The sequence below is a fragment of the Oncorhynchus gorbuscha genome, linkage group LG02 (assembly GCF_021184085.1).
Source record: "Oncorhynchus gorbuscha isolate QuinsamMale2020 ecotype Even-year linkage group LG02, OgorEven_v1.0, whole genome shotgun sequence".
Lineage (NCBI taxonomy): Eukaryota > Metazoa > Chordata > Actinopteri > Salmoniformes > Salmonidae > Oncorhynchus > Oncorhynchus gorbuscha.
This window is the reverse complement of record NC_060174.1, coordinates 44,484,144-44,496,978: the sequence shown is the minus strand read 5'-3', so window position 1 is coordinate 44,496,978 and position 12,835 is coordinate 44,484,144. Positions and strand designations below refer to the sequence as shown.

The 12,835-nt window shown below is 48.0% G+C and overlaps 1 pseudogene; it reads left to right on the top strand.

Annotated features, from left to right (window-relative positions):
* LOC123990257 overlaps positions 1–11,960 on the top strand; it is a 111,863-nt pseudogene extending 99,903 nt beyond the window's left edge.
* The last annotated feature ends 875 nt before the right edge of the window (positions 11,961–12,835 follow it).

Sequence of the window (12,835 nt, the reverse complement as noted above, 5' to 3'; positions counted from 1 at the left end):
GTTGGTAGAGCATGGTGCTTGTAATGTCAGGGTAGTAGGTTCAATCCCAGGGACCACCCGTACGTAAATATCTATGCACGTGTGACTGTAATTCGCTTTGCATAAAAGCACCTGCAGAATGGCATTTATTATTGTTGTGTGTAGGTTTATGTTCTTTTACTGTGAAATCAAATCACATATTTCACATCATTATTGGTGTTTAGATTGATGGAGAAGATTAGGATTAACCAGTTGTGATATATTAGTTCTGTTACATCACACAGAGAGATTCTCTGTGGTTTGCTTTGTGTTTGCAGAGAGCACAGACATGCTCTCTCTGCGATATCCTTCTCTCTCCCTTATCTGAACCCCCCCAAAAGGAAACGTCCTCTCACTGTCAGCTACGATTATTTTCAGCAAATTTAACATGTGTGAATATTTGTATGAACATAACAAGATTCAACAACTGAGACATAAACTGAACAAGTTCCACAAAAGTAACAGACATTGTCTAGTGTGGCCACCAGCTGCATTAAGTACTGCAGGGCATCTCCTCCTCATGGACTGCACCAGATTTGCCAGTTCTTGCTGTGAGATGTTACCCCACTCTTCCACCAAGGCACCTGCAAGTTCCCGCACATTTCTGGGGGGGGGAATGGCCCTAGCCCCCACCCTCCGATCCAACAGGTCCCAGACATTTCTGGGGGGGAATGGCCCTAGCCCCCACCCTCCGATCTAACAGGTCCCAGACGTGCTCAATGGGATTGAGATCCAAGCTCTTTGCTGGCCATGGCAGAACACTGAAATTCTTGTCTTGCAGGAAATCACGCACAGAACGAGCAGTATGGCTGGTGGCATTGTCATGCTGGAGGGTCATGTCAGGATGAGCCTGCAGGAAGGGTACCACATGAGGGAGGAGGATGTCTCCCCTGTAACGCACAGCATTGAGATTGCCTGCGATAACAACAAGCTCAGTCCGATGATGCTGTGACACACCGCCCCAGACCATGACAGACCCTCCACCTACAAATCGATCCTGCTCCAGAATACAGGCCTCGGTGTAACGAAATCTGACCATCACCCCTGGTGAGACAAAACCGTGACTCGTCAGTGAAGAGCACTTTTTGTCCTGTCTGGTCCAGTGATGGTGGGTTTGTGCCCATAGGCGACGTTGTTGCTGGTGATGTCTGGTGAGGACCTGCCTTACAACAGGCCTACAAGCCCTCAGTCCAGCCTCTCTCAGCCTATTGCAGACAGTCTGAGCACTGATGGAGGGATTGTACATTCCTGGTGTAACTCGGGCAGTTGTTGTTGCCATCCTGTATCTGTCCCGTAGGTGTGATGTTTGGATGTACCGATCCTGTGTAGGTGTTGTTACACGTGGTCTGCCACTGCGAGGATGATCAGCTGTCCGTCCTGTCTCCCTGTAGCGCTGTCTTAGGCGTCTAACAGCACGAACATTGCAATTTATTGCCCTGGACACATCTGCAGTCCTCATGCCTCCTTGCAGCATGCCTAAGGCACATTCACGCATTTGAGCAGTGACCCTGGGCATCTTTCTTTTGGTGTTTTTCAGAGTCAGTAGAAAAACCTCTTTAGTGTCCTAAGTTTTCATAACTGTGACCTTAATTGCCCAACGTCTGTAAGCTTTTAGTGTCTTAACGACCTTCCACAGGTGCATGTTCATTAATTGTTTATGGTTCATTGAACAATCATGGGAAACAGTGTTGAAACCCTTTACAATGAAGATCTGTGAAGTTATTTGGATTATCTTTGAAAGACAGGGTCCTGAAAAAGGGACGTTTCTTTTTTGATGAGTTTATCTCTCTCTCCCCTAGCTATCCCTCTCTCCCCTATCTTTCTCTCTCTCCTATTTCTCTCTCTCTCCTATTTCTTTCTCTCTCTCCTATATCTCTCTCTCCCGTCTCTCTCTCTCCCCTATCTATTTCTCTCTCCTGTCTCTCCCTCTCCCCTCTCTATTCTCTCTCTCTCTGTCTCCTATATCTCTTTCTCCCCTATCTATCCCTCTCTCTCTCTCTCTCTCTCTCTCTCTCTCTCCTATATCTCTTTCTCCCCTATCTATCCCTCTCTCTCTCTCTCTCTCTCTCTCTCTCTCTCTCTCTCTCTCTCTCTCTCTCTCTCTCCCTATCTAATTATCTCTCTCCCTATCTAATTATCTCTACCCCCTATCTCCCCTCTCTTCTCTCCTCTCTCTCTCTCTCTCTCTCTCTCTCTCTCTCTCTCTCTCTCTCTCTCTCTCTCTCTCTCTCTCTCTCTCTCTCTCTCTCTCTCTCTCTCTCTCTCTCTCTCTCTCTCTCTCCTATATCTCTTTCTCCAATATCTATCCCTCTCTCCTCTCTCACTCTCTCCTATATCTCTTTCTGCCCTATCTATCCCTCTCTTCTCTCTCTCTCTCCTATCTCTCTCCCCTATCTACTTCTCTCTCTCTCCCCTATCTAATTCTCTCTCTCCCCTATCTATTTCTCTCTCCTATCTCTCTCCCCTATCTATTTCTCTCTCTCTCCCCTATCTAATTCTGTCTCTCTGTTTCTCTCTCTGTTTCTCTCTCCTATCTCTCTCTCCTCTCGCTCTCTCTCTCTCATATCTCTCTCTCTCTTTCTCTCTCTTTGTTCCTTGCTATTAGAAGACAATGCAAACCGACAGTCATTGCATTTGTGTATTAACAATCCCCCAAAGCCACATATCTTGTTTGAACATATACGCCTCTATCACTATCAATAACCATAAGTAACCGTTGCCGTGGCAACTCCGCCTGCAGGATATAGCGGAGATAAGGGGGCCGCGGTGCGATCACTTCGATGAGGCTGTGTGTGTTTGTGTCTGTGTGTGTGCGTGTCCAACGCACCTATGTCTCAGAGCCTCCCCAGGCCCTGGCCTTCAAATGGGGGCAATAGAATGTAAATAAACCAGAAAGACTGGGCGGCAGGGCCAGACACAGAGGCTGCATCTCAAACAGCACCCTATTCCATATAGTGCACTACTACTGGTTAAAAGTAGGCACTATATAGGGAATATGATGCCATTTGGGGCGCAACCACACTGTGTGGTAGTAGGCCACAGGACATGAAAGCTAGAGCCACTGAGGCAAACTAGGCATGAAAGGGAGGGTTACAGCTCCCATATTCAACACAGTAATGACTTGTTTTTCTCCTCCAAATAGGCCCCTGTAATGAAGAGGGGGAGAGAAATAGAAGTAAGTCACTTTGAAGGCCGACTACTTTGGAGTCTCACTTTCCGGCTGTGCAGAAATGAATGTCATTTTGCAGCAGAGAAGAGGTGAATATTAGACTCTGAGGGGCTTTGAAATGTGTCTGGTGAAGTAACAGTAAACGGCTCCTCTGTGTTTTCAGGGTGATTCCTTTGATGCTTTGAACATAGCGGGACTTTTACGTCTTCAATGAATTTAGAATTTCAGTGAAATGCAGTAAATGTGATACTTCCTCGTGTACCTTCTGCTTGTTCTGTGTTTAAAGTGCTTTATATGAAATACTCAGATGTTGAAGGCTAGTCTTGGGGGACTGCCTCCCCAAAAGGCCATCATGACTTCATCCGTGTTTTGGTGGATGTTGTAGTACCTGTGTGAGTGTCAGAGACGCCTGTCGAGGGACACTGTTCAACTGGCTTCTGTTACATAAATGGGTGGATCTCAAGACCTGCGTCAGAGGAGGCTACCCCTCTTTAGACAGACATGCCAAATGGAGATTTTCTACCCAGCATACCAGTCAAATCTCTCTTTCCTTTGGGCTGCATTAGTTTGACGTCTTTTACACTAGAACCAATGATTTAAAGGGGTTTACCAGGATATTACACCCCCTGTATGGTGCCAAGAACTGTTTTTTTCCGCCTACATTTCAACCAATGGTTTTGTGCAAATGTGTGCCTTGACAGAAGGATACCTTTAGCTAGTCGTACGCTCGATGGTTGGACAGGTCTCCTGCTGCCGAGGTGTGGGAGGTCGACCTGGCAGTAACAGTAGATAATAGGAGATCAAACAGCAGATTTTATGGAACGGCTCAGACTCCTATCATGACCGTGCCCCCCCCCCCCCTGCTGCTGCTCTGCCCTTTAAAACACTGATCCGTGTCTTTTAGGAAGAGCTGGTCCTCTGATGGGGTCTGGAAGGGCCTCGGAGAGCCTCAAAAGAAGGTCTGGAAGGTTGTGAAGTGAGCTCAGGTTGACTGGAGACTGGAAAGGCATTCTTGCTGGACGTTATCATTGTTATCATTCAATGTACCACATGCAGTCAAGCAGACATCAAACCAACTCAGGTGCTTAAGGGGGTCTTAGGAGGAGGTCTGGGGGTGCTCAGAACACACTCCAATGCCCCTGTGCCCTCTGGACGTCCCCGGGACAGGCAACAGACAGAGCGGGGTTCCTCTCCTCGACACCCAGTCCCTCCATCCATTAGCCGCTTAGTGCCGCTCCAGCTCCCTCTGTCATTCCTGTCTGGCTTCATGTTGTGCTGTGTTTGGGGGGGCTATGATTCCACACAGGGCCGAGCACACCACGCTTATCAGACCGGAAATATTCTGTATTTATTCTGCCTGGGAGTCAGTGTGAACGGAGCGCAACCCTGGCTCCAGATGCCTCCTCCCCTGTGTCTGTCTGTCATTGTCTGTTGTCTCTCAATCCATCTGTCCCCATTCCACTCCCACTCTCTCTCCTCCTTCCCTCCATCTACCCCCTCTTTCTTTTTCTCTCACTCCCTACCCCTCTCTTTCACTCTCTCTCTCTGTCTCCCTCCCATCTCTCTCTCTCTCTCTCTCTCTCTCTCTCTCTCTCTCTCTCTCTCTCTCTCTCTCTCTCTCTCTCTCTCTCTCTCTCTCTCTCTGTCTCCCTCCCTCCCTCCCATCTCTCTCTCTCTCTCTCTCTCTCTCTCTCTCTCTCTCTCTCTCTCTCTCTCTCTCTCTCTCTCTCTCTCTCTCTCTCTCTCTCTCTCTCTCTCTCTCTCTCTCTCTCTCTCTCTCTCTCTCTCCCTCTCTCTCTCTCTCTCTCTCTCTCTCTCTCTCTCTCTCTCTCTGACTCCCTCTCATCTCTCTCTCTCTCTCTCTCTCTCTCTCTCTCTCTCTCTCTCTGACTCTCTCTTTCTCTCTCTCTCTCTCTCTCTCTCTCTCTCTCTCTCTCTCTCTCTCTCTCTCTCTCTCTCTCTCTCTCTCTCTCTCTCCTCTCTCTCTCTCTCTCTCTCTCTCTCTCTCTCTCTCTCTCTGTATCATGTTGTGATGTGTGTTTTGTCCTATATATGTTTATTTTTAATCCCAGGTCCCCCTCTCTCTCTCTCTCTCTCTCTCTCTCTCTCTCTCTCTCTCTCTCTCTCTCTCTCTCTCTCTCTCTCTCTCTCTCTCTCTCTCTCTCTCTCTCTCTCTCTCTCTCTCCCTCTCTCTCTCTCTGTATCATGTTGTGATGTGTGTTTTGTCCTATATATGTTTATTTTTAATCCCAGGTCCCCCGTCCCCCCCGCCTGAGGCCTTTTCCCTTTTGGTAGGCCGTCATTTTAATAAGAATTTGTTCTTAACTGACTTGTCTAGTTAGTTAAAGGTTAAATAAATAAATAAAACATCTCCCTCTCTCTTTATCTCTCTCTCCCTCTCTGTCTGTCTGTGATCCCTGTTAGGAGAAAGGTCAGGGTGGTCAGATCAGTCAACCCTGACCCTTTTGTTAAAGAACACTGCTCATCAGCAGCTTTCCTGTGTCTGATACCTGGGTCATATTCATTAGGCACCAAATGGGAGAAACAGGGAGAAAACATGAACTTGACCAATAACAAATTCTTGTTTTCATTGCCCTCATTGCAAGGGAGTATGTTTTCCCGACGTTTCTGTGTGCTGTTGGAACAAACAATGGGCTGAATTTGTTGGCTAAAGAGCTGAGACATGATGTATGACGCACCTCCTACCACTATGCTCTGTGTCAGGCCCCGTGGTGCAGAACCAGGATGTCTGATACATCTCCTACCACTATGCTCTGTGTCAGGCCCCGTGGTGCAGAACCAGGATGTCTGATACATCTCCTACCACTATGCTCTGTGTCAGGCCCCGTGGTGCAGAACCAGGATGTCTGATACATCTCCTACCACTATGCTCTCTGTCAGGTCCCGTGGTGCAGAACCAGGATGTCTGATACATCTCCTACCACTATGCTCTGTGTCAGGCCCCGTGGTGCAGAACCAGGATGTCTGATACATCTCCTACCACTATGCTCTGTGTCAGGCCCCGTGGTGCAGAACCAGGATGTCTGATACATCTCCTACCACTATGCTCTGTGTCAGGCCCCGTGGTGCAGAACCAGGATGTCTGATACATCTCCTACCACTATGCTCTGTGTCAGGCCCCGTGGTGCAGAACCAGGATGTCTGATACATCTCCTACCACTATGCTTTGTGTCAGGCCTGTGGTGCAGAACCAGGATGTCTGATACATCTCCTACCACTATGCTCTGTGTCAGGCCCCGAGGTGCAGAACCAGGATGTCTGATACATCTCCTACCACTATGCTCTCTGTCAGGCCCCGTGGTGCAGAACCAGGATGTCTGATACATCTCCTACCACTATGCTTTGTGTCAGGCCCCGTGGTGCAGAACCAGGATGTCTGATACATCTCCTACCACTATGCTCTCTGTCAGGCCCCGTGGTGCAGAACCAGGATGTCTGATACATCTCCTACCACTAAGCTCTGTGTCAGGCCCCGTGGTGCAGAACCAGGATGTCTGATACATTTCCTACCACTATGCTCTCTGTCAGGCCCCGTGATGCAGAACCAGGATGTCTGATACATCTCCTACCACTATGCTCTCTGTCAGGCCCCGTGGTGCAGAACCAGGATGTCTGATACATCTCCTACCACTATGCTCTGCGTCAGGCCCCGTGGTGTAGAACCAGGATGTCTGATACATCTCCTACCACTATGCTCTCTGTCAGGCCCCGTGGTGCAGAACCAGGATGTCTGATACATCTCCTACCACTATGCTCTCTGTCAGGCCCCGTGGTGCAGAACCAGGATGTCTGATACATCTCCTACCACTATGCTCTCTGTCAGGCCCCGTGGTGCAGAACCAGGATGTCTGATACATCTCCTACCACTATGCTCTGTGTCAGGCCCCGTGGTGCAGAACCAGAATGTCTGATACATCTCCTACCACTATGCTCTCTGTCAGGCCCTGTGGTGCAGAACCAGGATGTCTGATACATCTCCTACCACTATGCTCTGTGTCAGGTCCCGTGGTGCAGAACCAGGATGTCTGATACATCTCCTACCACTATGCTCTCTGTCAGGCCCCGTGGTGCAGAACCAGGATGTCTGATACATCTCCTACCACTATGCTCTGTGTCAGGCCCCGTGGTGCAGAACCAGAATGTCTGATACATCTCCTACCACTATGCTCTCCGTCAGGCCCCGTGATGCAGAACCAGGATGTCTGATACATCTCCTACCACTATGCTCTGTGTCAGGCCCCGTGGTGCAGAACCAGGATGTCTGATACATCTCCTACCACTATGCTCTCTGTCAGGCCCCGTGGTGCAGAACCAGGATGTCTGATACATCTCCTACCACTATGCTCTGTGTCAGGCCCCGTGGTGCAGAACCAGAATGTCTGATACATCTCCTACCACTATGCTCTCCGTCAGGCCCCGTGATGCAGAACCAGGATGTCTGATACATCTCCTACCACTATGCTCTCTGTCAGGCCCCGTGGTGCAGAACCAGGATGTCTGATACATCTCCTACCACTATGCTCTGTGTCAGGCCCCGTGGTGCAGAACCAGGATGTCTGATACATCTCCTACCACTATGCTCTCTGTCAGGCCCCGTGGTGCAGAACCAGGATGTCTGATACATCTCCTACCACTATGCTCTGTGTCAGGCCCCGTGGTGCAGAACCAGGATGTCTGATACATCTCCTACCACTATTCTCTGTGTCAGGCCCCGTGGTGCAGAACCAGGATGTTTGATACATCTCCTACCACTATGCTCTCTGTCAGGCCCCGTGGTGCAGAACCAGGATGTTTGAGGCACGTTTATGGTCCCCACAAAACAAACACTAATGTGTTCCCGATCAACTTGTTGAGTTAGCTTTGTTAATCCGGCCCGCAGGATTCGGATAAGTTATTGTCATTGAATCTGCATAATTAGAAAACCACAAACGCTCCCCCTCCCTCTCCCCTGGCCTTGCAGTACACCAAGCATTAAAGACACGCTCTGGAACTTTGGCGACTACTAAACTACATATACAAAAGTATGTGGACACCTCTTCAAATGAGTGGATTCGGCTATTTCAGCCACACCTGTTGCTGACAGGCGTATAAAATCGAGCACACAGCCATGCAATCCCCATAGACAAACATTGGCAGTAGAATGGCCTTACTGAAGAGCTCAGTGACTTTCAACGTAGCACCGTCATAGGATGTCACCTTTCCAACAAGTCAGTTCGTCAAATTTCTGCCCTGCTAGAACTGCCCCGGTCAACTGTAAGTGCTGTTATTGTGAAGTGGAAACATCTAGGAGCAACAACGGCTCAGCTGCGAAGTGGTAGGCCACACAAGCTCACAGAACGGGACCGCCTAGTCCTGGAGCGCATAGTTCGTTAAAAGCTTCGGTCCTCAGTTGCAACACTTACAACCGAGTTCCAAACTGCCTCCGTCAGCACATGAACTGTTCGTTGGGAGCTTCATGAAATGGGTTTATATGGCCGACCAGCCTCACAACAGCCTAAGATCACCATGCTCAATGCCAAGCGTTGGCTGGAGTGGTGTAAAGCTCATCGCCATTGGATTCTGGAGCAGTGGAAATATGTTCTCTAGAGTGATGAATCACGCTTCACCATCTGGCAGTCCGACAGACAAATCTGGGTTTGGCGGTTGCCAGAAGAACGCTACCTGCCTCAGTGTAAAGTGCCAACTGTAAAGTTTGGTGGATGAGGAATAATGGTCTGTGGCTGTTTTTCATGATTCAGGCTAGGTACCGTAGTTCCAGTGAAGGGAAATCTTAACGCTACAGCTTACAATTACATTCAAGGTGATTATGTGCTTTCAACTTTGTAGCAACAGTTTGAGGAAGGCCCTTTCCTGTTTTATTAACATGGCAATCCCCCTATGCACAAAGCGAGGTCCATATAGGAATGGTCTGTCGAGATCGTGGAAGAGCTTGATTGGCCTGAACAGAGCCCTGACCTTAACCAAATCGAACACCTTTGGGGTGAATTGGAATGCCAACTGTGAACCAGGCCTAATCACCCAACATCAGTCCCCACAGAAATGTTTCAATATCTAGTGGAAAGCCTTCCCAGAAGAGTGGAGGACAAACTCCATTTTAATGCCCATGATTTTGGAATGAGATGTCTGACGAGCAGGTGTTCACAAACTTTTGGTCATGTAGTGTAAAGTATTTGTTAAACCTCCCGCTTTGGGCCAGATGTGTTAATGTGTAGTTCATACATGTATAATCTGTGAGCAGAATTACTGTTTTACCTCAATTAGCCACGAAATCCCTAGTTTGAAAGCATCTGTTTTTCTCAAAGTTGTGCTGTGCCATTTCCCCTACATTTCCCTCCATGTGGGCCAGCCCCCTAGCAATTTGATTTCAACCAATGAGCTTCAGCTCCCCGTCATTTGAGTGACAGCTAGCCAGATGCACCCACAGCAGAGTGAGAGAGAGTAATGATGTGTAGCACATATTGTGACGCAGTTTTCTTAAGGGACCACTTCTGGTTCGTGCGCGCTACTTTCAGAACTACTGGCCAAAAAGTATACAAATGACCAGAGAATCTCTTGAATAATCATTAGCTACACCCAGCACTGCAGGCAGAGAGGGCACTGCAAGGCCGACCTCGCTAAAACTCACTGTCTTTCTGTTCCGAAGGTCTTTTTCTCTATATGTCTCTCTCTCTCTCTTTCCCTCCCTCTCTCGTGGTAAGATGCCCATCTTACACAACAGGTCTGGCGGCTGCTGGGCTTTATCAGTGGAGCAGAGAGCTGCGTTAACTCTTAGTGCTCATTAGGGACATGTCATTCCCCTTGGGATCTGTGTGGCGCCCAATGAGAAGTGACCGCAAGGCTAGACAACGGAGCCGTCTTCACAGGCTCTTCACTGGCCCACACACACACACACACACACACACACACACACACACACACACACACACACACACACACACACACACACACACACACACACACACACACACACACACACACACACACACACACACACACACACACACACACATTGTTTTAGGGACAGAGGGTCGTTCAGCTGCACTACACATAGTCCGTGTTTAACAGTGCTAGACAGGTTTAATGTCCACTCAGTCACTCTCATCATTCATACAAACTTACTCTAGTTTCTGATGTAGTTCTTCTTTGTGATTTGTTTGGTGCAGCCTAATGCCAAACTCTTCTATTCTTAGCCATGCTCTCCAAATAACCTCATAGCCGTAACCTGAATAACGCTGAATAACGTGATGTTTTGCTGCTCTCTGCTGGCACTAGTTTAAATTGCACTTAGCTCCTTTTCTTCCTTGGATTTGCTTGCTTTCAGTAGGGATGTTATAGGGATTGTTTGGTACCAAAGTAAATACAATGTAACGTACATAAATGCTTTTATCTTGTAGAATTCACCAGATTATACCACTGTGCAGGATCTGAAATATCTAGACATGGTCATATTCGAGGCTCTGCGTCTCTATCATCCTGGTTTCAGGTAAGTCTCCGTGCAGTATGATAGTATGAAACGTAGTGATACTATTGCCATTATGTATGTTTAGAATGATTCCCAATCCCGACATAGTTTATTCTAACATTTCTCCTACTGGACATTGTGTTTTAGTTACACTGTTTATGCACACCACATATTTGTATTTGTAACCTGGATTCTTGATATATCTCTCTGTAGTATAGCTGCTGCTGTACATATCATTCTTAGTTTAGCTTGTGTAAATCCCCCTGGTGTACAATGTGCATTTTGATACCAATTGGATTCGTCCCACCGTTCTTGATTTCTTTCTTTTTTTTGTATATTTACTTTCTTAAAATTATAGCTGTTTGACATTTGCATTGTTAGGAGCTAGTAATATAACCTTTCCCTGCACCACTATAACACCTGCTAAACTATGGATGTGACCAATAAACTTCTCTTATGTACTGTACATGGCCATGTCCCCCATGTCCCCCATGTTTCCACATGTTTCCACAGTTCACCATTTCTTATTCGCATTGTTGAAACTGAGCAGCCATTTTGTTTCAGGTTTGCCCGGTGACGTAGACGAGGACTGCATGGTCAACGGACAGTTCCTACCGAAGGGAGCCACTCTGGAGATCCCTGCAGGCTATCTGCATTATGATCCAGAGAACTGGCCCGAACCAGAGAAGTTCATCCCTGACAGGTAGGAGACAGTCAGTCTATTCTTGTTCCATTACTATGGGTCTAGTATAAAGATACCATAGACAAGTCCCAGCACAGTTACATCGTTACACAGCACAGCTACACTCATGAGTGAGTCATTGCCTCACGTTATGTCCCACTGTGGATGTTCTGTACAACAGGGAGTGCTTTTACATTGACACAAGTGATAATACAATGATACATTACAGAATGCACGTTCAAGTGTATTTGACTAGCACTCTATCAGAGTGTACTCCAGACTGACCACTAAAGGCCTCTACTCTCTCCCATGCAGATTCACAGCGGAGGCCAAGGCCAGCAGACACCCTTTTGTGTACCTGCCGTTTGGGGCGGGGCCCCGCAGCTGTGTGGGCATGAGGCTGGCCCAGCTGGAGATCAAGATGGCCCTGGTGCACGTCTTCAGGAAGTTCAACATCGTGGCCAGCACAGACACTAAGGTGGGTTCGACCTGCGATGGCCCTGGTGCACGTCTTCAGGAAGTTCAACATCGTGGCCAGCACAGACACTAAGGTGGGTTCGACCTGCGATGGCCCTGGTGCACGTCTTCAGGAAGTTCAACATCGTGGCCAGCACAGACACTAAGGTGGGTTCGACCTGCGATGGCCCTGGTGCACGTCTTCAGGAAGTTCAACAAAGAAGAAGTAAAAGAAGTATACAGAATGGTGTCGTCTGCGTAGAGGTGGATCAGAGACTCACCAGCAGCAAGAGCGACATTGATGTATACAGAGAAGAGAGTCGGTCCAAGAATTGAACCCTGTGGCACCCCCATAGAGACTGCCAGAGGTCCGGACAGCAGACCCTCCGATTTGACACACTGAACTCTATCAGAGAAGTAGTTGGTGAACCAGGCGAGGCAATCATTTGAGAAACCAAGGCTGTCGAGTCTGCCGATGAGGATGTGGTGATTGACAGAGTCGAAAGCCTTGGCCAGATCAATGAATACGGCTGCACAGTAATGTTTCTTATCGATGGCGGTTAAGATATCGTTTAGGACCTTGAGCGTGGCTGAGATGCACCCATGACCAGCTCTGAAACCAGATTGCATAGCAGAGAAGGTATGGTGAGATTCGAAATGGGGTCGGTAATCTGTTTGTTGACTTGGCTTTCGAAGACCTTAGAAAGGCATGGTCGGATAATCTGTTTGTTGATGGCTTTTAAGGTCTGAAAGGCAGTTAGATATAGGTCTGTAGCAGTTTGGGTCAAGAGTGTCCCCCCCTTTGAAGAGGGGGATGAGTGCAGCTGCTTTCCAATCTTTGGGAATCTCAGACGACACGAAAGAGAGGTTGAACAGGCTAGTAATAGGGGTGGCAACAATTTCGGCAGATAATTTTAGAAAGAAAGGGTCCAATTTGTCTAGCCCGGCTGATTTGTAGGGGTCCAGATTTTGCAGCTCTTTCAGAACATCAGCTGAATGGATTTGGGAGAAAGAGAAATGGGGAAGG